Source organism: Nerophis lumbriciformis, linkage group LG21 (genome assembly GCF_033978685.3).
Source record: "Nerophis lumbriciformis linkage group LG21, RoL_Nlum_v2.1, whole genome shotgun sequence".
Taxonomy (NCBI): Eukaryota; Metazoa; Chordata; class Actinopteri; order Syngnathiformes; family Syngnathidae; genus Nerophis; species Nerophis lumbriciformis.
This window is the reverse complement of record NC_084568.2, coordinates 2,445,064-2,459,397: the sequence shown is the minus strand read 5'-3', so window position 1 is coordinate 2,459,397 and position 14,334 is coordinate 2,445,064.

Here is a 14,334-nt window from a genome sequence, read left to right as displayed (position 1 = left end):
CGTCGTCGTCCAGGTGGTCGTCGTCCAGGTCGTCCAGGTCTTCGTCGTCGTCCAGGTGGTTGGCGTCCAGGTCTTCGTCGTCCTCCAGGTCGTCCAGGTCTTCGTCGTCGTCCAGGTGGTTGGCGTCCAGGTCGTCCAGGTCTTCGTCGTCGTCCAGCTCGTCCAGGTCTTCGTCGTCTTCCAGGTGGTCGTCGTTGTTTGTACAGTAAGAGCAAAAAAATCGATTTAATGATTTTCAACCCACACCAGTTAAAGTGTGTGCAATGTTAAAAATGACTGCTTCATTGCTCGTCGAAAAAAATGGATTTACCGGTAATGATTTTCAACCCACACCAGTTAAAGTGTGTGCAATGTTAAAAATGACTGCTTCATTCGTCGTCAAAAAAAATCGATTTATTGATTTTCAACCCACACCAGTTAAAGTGTGTGCAATGTTAAAAATGACTGCTTCATTGCTCGTCGCAAAAAATGGATTTAATGATTTTTAACCCACACCAGTTAGTTTGTGCAATGTTAAAAATGACTGCTTCATTGCTCGTCCAGGTCGTCGTCAAAAAAAATCGATTTAATGATTTTCAATCCACATCAGTTAAAGTGTGTGCAATGTTAAAAATGACTGCTTCATTGCTCGTCGAAAAAAATTGATTGAATGATTTTCAACCCACACCAGTTAAAGTGTGTGCAATGTTAAAAATGCACAGTAAAATCCCCAGTGTTAAATGTGCAGTGTTAACATGAATGACATCTATCAGAGTTATTACAACAACAGCTGGAGTAAAACGCCCCCCCCAGTGTTGGTGTTGATTTCCATGGTTAAACGAGACAGTGTTAGAGGTACTCTGATTAGCACTCCAGCCCCTCCTCGTGTCCACACCCTGAACAATTTTCTGGACGCCATATTCTGGATGTTTAAGGACTGTGGTAAGTTGCTTCTCCTCTCTTACTAAATCAATTATTTGTCATTTGTAGCATCATGTCAGAATTAACTTTATATTGGTTGCTCAATATGTAATTAAGTTATTTGTGTATGTCTTTGTATCTAATAAATATGGGCTAATGTCACCCAAGTGAATGTTAGCTTAGCACCTCAGAGTTTGTTTTTGCGCGGGATGTGGGACAATTTCAAACATTATGTGAAATAGAATATTTAATATGTCAATTGTACATAATTATATACTGTATAAACCTGGAAAACTTATGTTTTACTCACTTATTCACAACATACTGGTTTTCACTGTAGTATAGTGATGTCCATTGATCCCTGTACTTGAGTACTTCAAATGCCTAATGGAGTGCTTCAGTACTTATATCTTTTAATTAGGGCCCGCATGGCCCATTGCATAAAGACTCCCACAGGGAGTCCTTATGCAATGGGACATAAGGACCTATTGAATTTGTAAGGTTTTATTATTCTTTATTATTATTATTCTTCCGCCGCCTCTTTGAGCACTAATTTGACCCACTTAACATGCTTCAAAACTCACCATATTTGACCCACACATCAGGACCTGCGAACATTGCCTTTTAATAAAAAAACGAACCCCAAAACTCAAAATTGCGCTCTAGCGTCCCCTAGGGGGAAAAAAAGGTCGGAAAGACATAAAACAAAATCCTCTATGTAGGTCTGACTTAGACCTAGTTTTCATAATTGTATATCCTTGGGCTAAAATCAACAGGAAGTTGGCAATTCCCCCTTCAAGACAAAAAAGTACTAAAAACAGTCACTTTTGCTTCTTTGAGCTGTAATTTGACCCCCTTAACATGCTTCAAAACTCACCGAACTGAACACACACATCAGGACTAGCAGAAATTGCGATCTAATAAAAAATTCTAACCCCAAATTTAAAAATTGCGCTCTAGATCAATTTTTGAATAAAACGGAGAAAAAACTGCTCCTCGGAAGAAAAAAATGATAAAACTGCCTGTAACTCCCACTGGGAAGGTCGGAGAGACATGAAACAAAAACCTCTATGTAGGTCTCACTTAGACTTAAATTGTTTGCTATTCCCCCTTCAACACAAAATTTTAGTAAAATCAGTCACTTTTGCCTTTTTGAGCTTTAATTTGAACCCCTTAACATGCTTCAAAACTCACCAAACTGAACGCACACATCAGGACTGGCAAACATTGCGATCTACAAAAAAAACCTAACCCCAAATCTCTAAATTGAGCTCTAGGGCAATTTTTGAATAAAACTGACAAAAAACTGCTCCTCTGAAGAAAAAAATGACAAAACTGCCTGTAACTCCCACTGGGAAGGTCGGAGAGACATGAAACAAAAACTGTGTACCACTTAGACCTACATTTCATAAATTGACAACCCGCAGCAAAAATCTACAGGAAGTTTGCTATTCCCCCTTCAACACAACATTTTTGTAAAAACTGGTCACCTTCCTTCAAAAACTATCTCCTCTGAGCGTGTTTGTCGTTTCGGCTTCAAACTAACACAGGAGAGAGATTGAACCCTTGTGATTAAAACTATAGAAGCGCGTTTTTATAACTGCTCCGGTTTTGATTTTATGAGCTTTCAAAGAACCGCTGCGCTGCTGTTTTTTTAAGATGGCTGCTTAAAAGCAGGAAGCACCAGCGTGCCCACACAATGCAGACAAGGTAGGTACACTAGACAAAAGTATTGGGACACTTGGGACTAAAACTTGACAAAAGTATTTGGACACTTAGGACTAGCACCTGCCAAATACACGGGCCCGACCAATGCTGCTTGCAGCTTTAATTTTATGTGTTTTTTGAATTGAGTGTGCAATTTCACATTTGTTGGCCCTTTTTTTTTGGTAGCCCTATTTGAAATGATATATAGGAGTATCAAGTCATTAGGTTTTTCTAATGATTATTTGTCTTATATTTGTGTATACAGTTTTTGTTTTGACTGGGCCTTTCAACTTTGGCTGTATGTTTTGCTTCAAAATAACTGATTTGAAACTAATTAGAAAAATATATCAAACGACCTGTCGGTTTCTGCTTTTTTTCCTGTTTCCTAGCATTTTGCCAAATTGGGTGTCCCAGCTGTAACAGAAGGTGTCAAAGTTGTTGACAGTTCAGGGACTGAGATAGACGATGATGTTTTTGAGGAAATTGTGAAGGATCCATCCACTGGGGTACTAACAATCAAATACGTTGTTACCCCTTTAAATTTGTAAGCGACATTAACATTTGTCACCGATTCTGTTCATAACTTTTATGGACAGAATTTCTAGGCGCAGTCAAGGCGTTGAGAGGATCCGGTTTGGTGGCTGCAGGATTAGGTCTCTGCTTTTTGCAGATGATGTGGTCCTGATGGCTTCATCTGGCCAGGATCTTCAGCTCTCGCAGGATCGGTTCGCAGCCGAGTGTGAAGCGACTGGGATGAGAATCAGCACCTCCAAGTCCGAGTCCATGGTTCTCGCCCGGAAAAGGGTGGAGTGCCATCTCCGGGTTGGGGAGGAGATCTTGCCCCAAGTGGAGGAGTTCAAGTACCTCGGAGTCTTGTTCACGAGTGAGGGAAGAGTGGATCGTGAGATCGACAGGCGGATCGGTGCGGCGTCTTCAGTAATGCGGACGCTGTATCGATCCGTTGTGGTGAAGAAGGAGCTGAGCCGGAAGGCAAAGCTCTCAATTTACCGGTCGATCTACGTTCCCATCCTCACCTATGGTCACGAGCTTTGGGTCATGACCGAAAGGACAAGATCACGGGTACAAGCGGCCGAAATGAGTTTCCTCCGCCGGGTGGCGGGGCTCTCCCTTAGAGATAGGGTGAGAAGCTCTGCCATCCGGGGAGGAGCTCAAAGTAAAGCCGCTGCTCCTCCACATGGAGAGGAGCCAGATGAGGTGGTTCGGGCATCTGGTCAGGATGCCACCCGATCGCCTCCCTCAGGAGGTGTTTAGGGCACGTCCGACCGGTAGGAGGCCACGGGGAAGACCCAGGACACGTTGGGAAGACTATGTCTCCCGGCTGGCCTGGGAACGCCTCGGGATCCCCCGGGAGGAGCTGGACGAAGTGGCTGGGGAGAGGGAAGTCTGGGCTTCCCTGCTTAGGCTGCTGCCCCCGCGACCCGACCTCGGATAAGCGGAAGAGGATGGATGGATGGATTAACATTTTTATTCCAATAGTGAGAAGAGGTAAATCTTTATTTATAATCAAGATAAGTAACTTTTTTTTTCAAAGCAAACCGATATTCTCCATTAGATTAGGTTGTTGGTTTATGAGCAAATTGTGTCCAACATGTCTTCTTTCTCCTTTTTGCAACGGTGGTTAGAATCTGTCTCCACGGTAAACTCTCCAAAGTCCCAATCATCCGTTTGTTCATCGGACTCAGACACAGTCATCCTTGAAGACACTCCTACCAGAAAGCGTCAGAGTCTGGACTCTCAAGTAAGACTTGATACAGGCACTAACGCTTTTATTGAACAAGGATTAAAACGGTTCGAACAATGATCTTAAATTGCATCGTATGAGGGCTATGTTTAAGTTATGTCCAGATTTTAACATTGTATTGTACTAAATATAGATTTCTTAAACAGTTTTATATTTTAGTTTGACATTTAGACTGTGCACAGAGAAGAGGATGATTCCCTTCAAAATTGAGCTACAAAAGCAAGATTGGGAAAATGAGGTTGATGAAGCATATGAACATTTCTTAAACAAGTTCATAATACTTTATAACAAACATTGTCCATGGATACAACTCAGTAATAAGCAGAGAAAGAATAATCAACCATGGATGACAAAAGGATTAAAAAATGCTTGTAAGAAGAAGAATACACTATATAGGAAATTTATAGCACAAAGAACTACAGAGGCAGAAATTAAGCACAAAAAGTATAAAAACAAGTTAACATACATACTACGATTATGTAGAAAAGAATATTACAGTGAACTAATTGGACAAGAACAAAACTAATATGAGAGCAACATGGGGCATCCTCAATAGCATTATTAAAAACGGCAATAAGAGGGACTACCCTCAATACTTCTTAGACGGAAATAAAAAAATAATGACAACATAAAGGAAGTAGTTGAAAGCTTCAATAATTATTTTGTAAATATTGGACCAAAATCGGAAGAAAGGATTCCAGACCCAGTTTCAATTGAGGACTATAATGATACCATAGAGCCAAATCCCAACTCCATGTTCTTCAGTAATGTGACACAGGAGGAAATAGTTACAATCGTGAAAAAATGTAAATCCAAGACTTCAACCGATTGTAACGAAATTGATATGGAAACGATAAAAAAGGTTATTGAAGAGATCTCAGGACCATTCATGTATATTAGTAACCTATCATTTCAAACAGGTACATTTACAAACAAAACGAAAATAGCTAAAGTCGCACCAATTTACAAGACTGGCGACAAACATCAATTTACAAACTATAGACCTGTTTCCTTACTTCCACAATTTTCTAAAATCATAGAAAAACTGTTCAATAACAGATTAGAGAGTTTCATAAATAAAAATAGAATACTGGAAGAAAATCAATATGGATACAGAGCTAATGTTTCAACTTCGATGGTTTTAATTGAAATTACAGAAGAAATGACCAACGCTATAGATAATAAAAAATGTGCGGCAGCAGTTTTTACGGATCTAACTAAAGCATTTGACACAATTAATCACAATATTTTAATCAAAAAACTAGAACGATACGGCATCAGAGGGTCAGTCTTAAACTGGATAAGAAGTTATCTAATGAACAGGAAACAATACGTGAAACTAGGCGAACACACCTCTACAACGCTAAATATATCCTGTGGTGTACCTCAGGGATCAATACTAGGACCTAAATGATTTAATCTCTATATAAATGACATTTGTAAAGTTACAAAAGATTTAAAGTTAGTATTATTTGCGGATGATACAACAGCGTTTTGTTCAGGAGAGAACACACAGAAATAATAACAGAAGAAATGAACAAATTAAAAAGACGGTTTGACAAAAACAGACTATCGTTGAATCTCAGTAAAACTAAAATAATGCTATTTGGTAACAGTAGAAGAGAAAGTCAAACAAATACAAATAGAAGGAATAGAAATTGAAAGAGTAAATGAAACCAAATTTCTAGGTATAATGATTGATGATAAATTGAACTGGAAATCTCACGTAAAAAATATACAACATAAAGTAGCAAGAAACACGTCAATAATGAATAAAGCAAAACATGTTCTAGACAAAAAATCACTTCATATTCTCTACTGCTCACTAGTGTTACCATATCTGAGTTATTGTGCAGAAATATGTGGAAATAATGACAAAAGTACACTTCATTCATTAACGGTGTTACAAAAAAGATCAGTTAGAATAATACATCATGTTGGATATAGAGAACACACAAATCCTTTATTTATTGAATCAAAGATTCTGAAATTCTACGACATAGTGAATTTGCAAACAGCTAAAATGATACACAAAGCAAACTATAACCTGCTAGCCAAGAATATACAACAATTCTTCTCAAAAAAAGGAGAAATGTAATTTAAAACATTTGTATGCATGTACAACACTTAAGACCTTCAGTATGTGGAATTAAATGATGGAATGGATTAAGCAAAGCAATCAAACAATGTACTAATATGATCCACTTGAAGAAACTTTTCAAACTTAAAGTGTTTACAAAGTACAAAGAAGAAGAACCATGATAAACATTCTGAATTTATTTAACTCATCCATTCTTTCACTCTCAAAATAATCTTACTTATCTCATCATATGAATAATAATTCACCAATTATTAGTAATATTATTATTTTTATTGTGATTACTTATGGAGTATATTGTGAATAAATGGAGAACAGGAAGTGAACAAAAGTTTTAGCAACTGTTATGTAAAAGACAAGGGGTAGGATTAAATAAGCTCTGCTTCTTCCTACTCCTTTTCGAACATGTTGAAAAGAGAAACTGGAGATTGTGATGTATCATGTTGTATACTTGCATTTTCCAAATAAACTCAAACTCAATTTTCTTTTCAGCTGGTGAAATCCATTCTTACCAAGAAATGGGGTGGAGAATATATAATAATGGAATACAACCGAACTAAGTCCTTGACAGATGAGAGCAGAAGAAAATGGGTGAATGAATATACTGGCAGCTGAGATGACGGAGAAGAACGGGTAAGTTGTTTATTGCTTTTGATTGGCGCATGTGTTCTTATTTAGGTTTCAGAGTAATTTTAAATCTAAAGTAAATAAACATTTTACTACATTGACACATAAACTTGAATGTGATATTTTTTTTAAGTACATCTTGTCGGAGGCAGATATTTACATATATCCGAATTTAAGTTGTACTTCATTTCTTAGTCATATTTGAAAACAGCTCGTGTTTTCCATTTCTTCTCTTGATGCTCTGTCAGCAAGTATACTGTGTGTGTTAACCTTGAGTTCTTTGGAATGTATTATGGCTAGGGAGACGTTGTGCTTGTGTTATGGCTAGGGAGGGGGAAGGAAAGAGAGGTTTTTGGCGTTGGGAGGACAGACCATTTTTGGGGGGCGCAATAGAATGTTCTAGGATTAGACTAGTTTCATCAAAATGTATATTGGCAAAGCTTTGAGAATATACAACAAAATACCTATTCTGTCTCTGGTGGTTTTTCAACTCAGCTTTAAGTGTCGGAAAGAACTTGGGAGCGAATTGTGACTTGAATTCCCTGGGAGGAACAACTGGTCCAAAACGCAACAATCTCCATCTAGACAGGTGAAGGAAATGTACGCACAAAGAATTGTGAACTTGTTCCCCAACCTCAGAGACCCATTTTCCAAGAATGGCAATGTGAGTTACACTCTTAATTGTTGTTATAGTTGTTATTTTGAGTCGTCCCAGACGATGGTTGTGACTAATAGTGCCTATTTTTGCAATTCTCTCAAAGGAACATTTTTATGATAGCAACAGTGGTACTGGGTACTTGGCCTGGAGAATGAAAACTATTCAGAGATGCAGTGCTAAAGAAAGCCGATCATCATTTGGAGGTAATCCTATATTATCCTTGAAAAATGTATTGAATAGAATAGTCATATGAGCACTTATTGGTTTTGTTGCATTTGTTGCAATGCTTTTCAACCAATAGCCAAACATTTTTCATAAACGTTGGGTCACATCCAGCTGACAAAAGTGTTTTGAACTGTATGCGATTGTCACGAGTAGTATGTCCCCATATTGTTTAGTTTTGGTGGAAGGACCATCTGTTGGACGAGTTACCCAATTCATTCCAGAGATTGTTTTGTCTGAAGATGAGTGCAAGGAAACATTCGGCTGACATGGACATGGTCATCAAAGAGATGAAGCTGACATTTGCCCATCGGCATAACATGGTCCTGGACCCACAGCAGTCAAGCAACATTCTATCTTATTTTCCTTGTTTTAAAGACATCAAAGGCTTGGTAATTATCTCATCTGTATTAATGTTGTACAACTATTGCACATTTTAACTGTCGTTTACTGTGTCATTTTAAAATTGGTACCTAACTTGAACAGGATTTTGTTCTATTGTTTGGAGAGGATGTATCGGGCAAGTTTCTGGAGAAGTGGCCAACCACATTCAAAAAGAAGATCGTGCAACAATGCAGAAAGCTTCCCCCTCCATCACTGAGCTTGAGGAACTCCTGATGGCAGCTGACCCTCCTGAGGACGGGGCCGAAGTGAACGTTGACTTTGGTAAGATGTTTGTAAGGATACATTCATTGAAATGAGGAAGCATGTTCAAAATGCAGACTTACAACCATAATTAGAACAAAATTCCAAAGTCTTTGGCCTCACCAAGAAGATATTTTTTGAAAAAAAGGGCTTCTTCAGGTGTTTTTAAAGTGCCATATTTTTTATATATATATATATATATATATATATATATATATATATATATATATATATATATATATATATATATATAGTAATGAAAATGCCACTGACCTTGCAGTGTATTAAATTAAATTGTTGGTCCACATTTGAAGTAGGCTATCAAACTTGTTCTGTTTCAGGTAGGGACAATGACCTCTCATCGATTTTGCTGCTCTTACACTTGATCCCACCGACCGCTCTAGGTCGGAAGAGGCCAGGAAAAGTTTCTGCATCCCGGGCTGAGGAGCATCTTGTGGTCTTCAAGAAGGTTTGTATTCTCTAATAAAGGATTTGTAGTTGTTAATAATTGATGTAATCATTTCTATAATATAACCACAACCATGTCGATTTTTCTTTTTCTCTCCATAGACTGGAACAAGCATCCAAGAACATCTTGACACCATTACTACCAGCACTCAACCCTATCTCCTGGCTGTTGGAGTTCATAATTCTCGACAAGAATGCCATACCTTGCAGGTCACACTCCTTTCTTGGTGCTTTTGATGAACTGTTTAAAGCACACTTTGTGTTTGCAACATCATACCACACCATGCTCCACAACATGTACACGATCATCCAGACTACTTTGTACAACATTGATGTTGGGAAGGTCAAAGAGAGTCCTTGTGTTGCTGAAATTAGGACAAGGTTGCTTCTGTAGTGTTTGACTTTTGTCTTCCCCCATTAAGTGTTTTGTTTGTTTGTCAGGCTGAGTTCCCGAGTTCAAACATGCTTGTTCGACATTTACGTTTAGTTCACGGTTACCTGCCTGGAAACAAATCTTAACCTTAAATGCGTTCAAACTGGATGTGGTGGTGTGATTGGTACTTTCTCTGGTTTTAGGAAGCATTTGAAAAGAAAACACTCAGAGTGTACTGAACTACAGATTGGCACCAATGTTCATTTAAACAGGACAGAAGAGACAGTGTCAGTTCATGTAGATGAGTCTGAACAGTGGAGACAAGTTAATAGGAGCAGTGTGGATATGTGTGCCACTGTTGTTGCACAATTTAAAGTAGCTGGATGAAGTCAGTCTACTATGAATGGTTTTGTCTCATCCATGGAGGAAGTGTAGAGTACCGCTGTGACTTCATTGTCTGTTCAGACGTGGCATTTGACATGCATGTGTTTTGTAAGATCAAAAAATATTATTGTCAAAGATGATGATGATGTATTGCTCTGTGGGAAACTGATGGAAAGTGTGTTTTGAGGAGCATTACCATGCCTATAAGGTCAGGCTGCATCCAGACAAAGTTGTTAAGGTTTTGGACATAAAGAAACTGCATTACTCCAAACCATTTGATGTTCAAATGGCGTATGGAACATCATGTTCCACATTGTATGTTGTCCCATAAGGTCACCCTTTCTGTATTCTCTCCCTAAAGTTCATTGTTCTGCCTGACAAAGAAATAAAGGTATGATATTGTATTACTGTGTTTTGCACTCACCAATTTTTTTTTCAGAAATAGTGTGAGGTTTTATAAACACTGCAATCTTAAAACATGTTTACAAAATCTGTTTTTCTTCACTGCAAGGGAGTGAATAATCAACATAGTGTATTATCAAACCTTATCAGAATTCTTTGAACACCAAAGCAGTGTAATGAGCTTCTTCTTCTTCGCTGGCTCATGCAGAAAAGGAAATAGAATGCAGACAAAAACGAAACAGCCATGGAGAAGAAGGGTAACTCAACAAAACTTTTACAGGGTCATTTTCACACAGCATATTTCACAGAAACTGTTGATGCCAGCAAAGCAGAAAGTGGAGCCATGCAGGAGAAGAATAGATAAACCAGAGCAAGAAAAGCTAACAAATAGCAAAGTGGGCCCATTAGTGTTGTGGAAGACGCAAAACTTTGTGCAAATCGCAACAAGTGACAGCAGCAGTTATGAGCCACCATCACACCAACAATACAGCAGTTGTATGGAAAGGAGAGGACTGTCAAAGTGACAACATGCAGCTGTGGGGACTACTGGACATCGGTAAGCATAATTACCTGGAAGTTACAGTGCATTAAATAGATGAAAAGTGTGTGCTGCATTCACATGTTCGGTCTGTCTATAATGAAAACAGAAGAGGCATTATGCTGAAATATGCACAGGACACTTCACTAAAGTTCTACAGCAGTGGAATTTCACAGATAAAGTCACCACACTAAGCACGGATAGTGCACAAAATATGATTGCTGCTGCGAGACAACTGCCTTTTGATCATGTCCTCTGCTTTGCACACAGACTCTAGCATTCTGTCACTGTTTGTGTGCACAACAGTGCATTTGACAACATCCATGCCAAGTGCAGAAAAGTTGTCAGGCACTTTAAACAGTCCAGCAAATTCAGCAGAATGAGAGCAAAAACAATCTGAACATGGACAGAAGAAAGGCCTTGTGCAAGATGTTCCTACCAGATGGCATTCTACTCTGGACATGATAAAAAAAAAAGCATCCACAGAAACAAACAGCTTCTGTCTGAGTGACATCCTTACCACAAGCACCAACATTGCCATACCAATACAAACATCACCTCTCTCTATATTCAGTACCAAATATCCCTATTAGACTACTTATGCTGCTTCATGATGACCGTAAATCTTTTGTTACCTCAGTAATTTCCTGTAGATTTGTTATGATAAAAAAAAGTCCTGAGCCACAATCACAAGTACCAGTAAAACATTAATGCCCAGGTAGTGGCAATAAGCTTGAATGTTAGGATTTACATTTTTTTGTTGTTGATTTTCATAAACAGTAGCACTTAAAATAAGTACTTGTTAAAATACTCTATTTATTTGTGTTTGCACAACTAATGTTTTGGTGCTTTTGTTCATATAAGAGAGTATTCCAATAAAAGTGCACTACACTACTTTTGAATTCATTATTGGGTTTTGCATAAACAATGCAGTTAATCATGATTAATCGGACAAATAGTGCATTTAGTTGATTACTTTTTTTATTCGTTGCGCACACACATTCTTTAACATTGTCACATAAGTGTAAAAAGAAGTTAACCAGTTTTTAATATAACTGGTTAACTTCTTTTTACACTTATGTGACAATGTTAAAGAATGTGTGTGCGCAACGAATAAAAAAAGTAATCAACTAAATGCACTATTTGTCCGATTAATCATGATTAACTGCATTGTTTATGCAAAACCCAATAATGAATTCAAAAGTAGTGTAGTGCACTTTTATTGGAATACTCTCTTATATGAACAAAAGCACCAAAACATTAGTTGTGCAAACACAAATAAATAGAGTATTTTAACAAGTACTTATTTTAAGTGCTACTGTTTATGAAAATCAACAACAAAAAAATGTAAATCCAAACATTCAAGCTTATTGCCACTGCCAGGGTATTGAAGTTACCCTGTTTGTTGTGGAAAATAAATAGAATGTACAAACAAATCCGTGAGCCACATCATAACATCCGAACAGGCAATTTGTGAGGTAACAGCAGAAACATTTCAGGGAGAAAGAAAAGAAAGGGTGAAGCACAAAACACTTCACTGCTGGGATTTCCTTTACAGGGGACTAGAATGTAAAGTCCATGTGAATAATAGAGTTTCTTCAAAGAATCTCACTCAACTCGGTGCAGTTTGTTCATTCTTACAACTTGACGGCCATTAATTTTAAATGTAGTGACTTATGAATTAAAGTGCCATAACAATTACTGTGCAAACACACTTTTAAACAGTTAGGCTGAAGATTTACACATATTTTGTTTAAGTAACTGTTTAAAAGTGTGTTTGCACAGTAAATGTTATGGCACTTTAATTCATAGGGCAGTACATTTAAAAATTAATGGCAGTCAAGTTCTAAGAATGAACAAACTGCACAGAGTTGAGTGAGATTCTTTGTAGGAACTCCATTATTCACATGGACTTTACATTCTAGTCCCCTGTAAAGGAAATCCCAGCAGTGAAGTGTTTTGTGCTTCACCCTTTCTTTTCTTTCTCCCTCAAATGTTTCTGCTGTTACCTCACAAATTGCCTGTTTGGATGTTATGATTGTGTCTCAGGGATTTGTTTGTACATTCTATTTATTTTTCATTACCAACAGGGTCACTTCAATACCCTGGCAGTGGCAATAAGCTTCAATGTTTGGATTTACATTTTTTTGAGTTGATTTTCATAAACAGTAAAGTTAAATAGCATATTTTAACAAGTACTGATTTTAATTGTGTTTGCACTACAAATGTTTTGGTGCTTTTGTTCATATAGGAGAATATTCCAATAAAAGTGCACTACACTACTTTTGAATTCATTATTGGGTTTTGCATAGACAATGCAGTTAATCATGATTAATCAGACAAATAGTGCATTTAGTTGATTACTTTTTTTATCCGTTGCGCACACACGTATTCTTTAACATTGTCACACAAGTGTAATAAGAAGTTAACCAGTTATATTGAAATGTATTTTTCTTTTTACACTTGTGTGACAATGTTAAACAGAACATTATTTCAATATTCAATATTACAGTTGTAACATTCTTTTTACACTTGTGTAGGGCTGCAACTAACAACTAATTTGATAATCCATTAATCGGTCAATTATTACTTTGATTAATAATCAGATAAAAAGACAAACTACATTTCGATTCTTTCCAGTATTTTATTGAGAAAAAAAAGAGCATACTGGCACAATGTTCTTGCCATTTGCCTAATAAAACACAGAAAACATAAAAAACAATAAAAATAATTACTTTTATAAAGTGCACCATTGTCATGCACAATAGCAACAATTTTGCTTGGGACAATTTCTAAGCTGGCTACTACCTATTCCAACCACTCTTCCATGTTGGATGCTGAAAGTCTTTCCTCAAGTGGCATGGTGGTAAGCAAGGCAGACTTTCTTCATGTTCCATTCCTCTCCAATGTAAGCATGTATTGCCAAGGCAGCTCCACTTGTCCACTTGTCAGTAGTGACAACTATTTTGCTGTGGGTGGCTTTTATGTCAGTCTACACATTCATCTCCATCACTTAGGTAACATGGATCCTGGAGGAAAGAGTGTAACCAGGGTTGAGGACGTGAACCTTCATCCTCCGCCATTGATAGTGGCCTCATGTCATGTCAGCCAAGATAGCATCAGTCAATGCTGTGGTGTGCACACCTTCCTTTGTACCAACTCACTAATGCTGCCTTCTTTCTTTCTGAAATGACACAAACCATATAATGAACATACATTTACATGCAACTCAATACATACATAGTTGATTCAATTCATCATTTCTGACATAAAAGGCAAATACGCCACATTAAAAAAAGCTAAATGGACATTGGGGATGCAGCAATAATAATAACACAGAAATGTAACTCATCACATCAGAACTGAATCAGATATTCTACACATTTCTGTTGTGAATAATAAAGGATTCATTTTAGAATAATAGCATGAAATATTCCAGCACCTTCATAACGTTTAACTAAAGAGTCACTCAAATCTAAATATATTTATATAGCTTTATCTACACTGATCCATTATGAAACCAACCTGAGATATTTCTGTCCGTTACGTT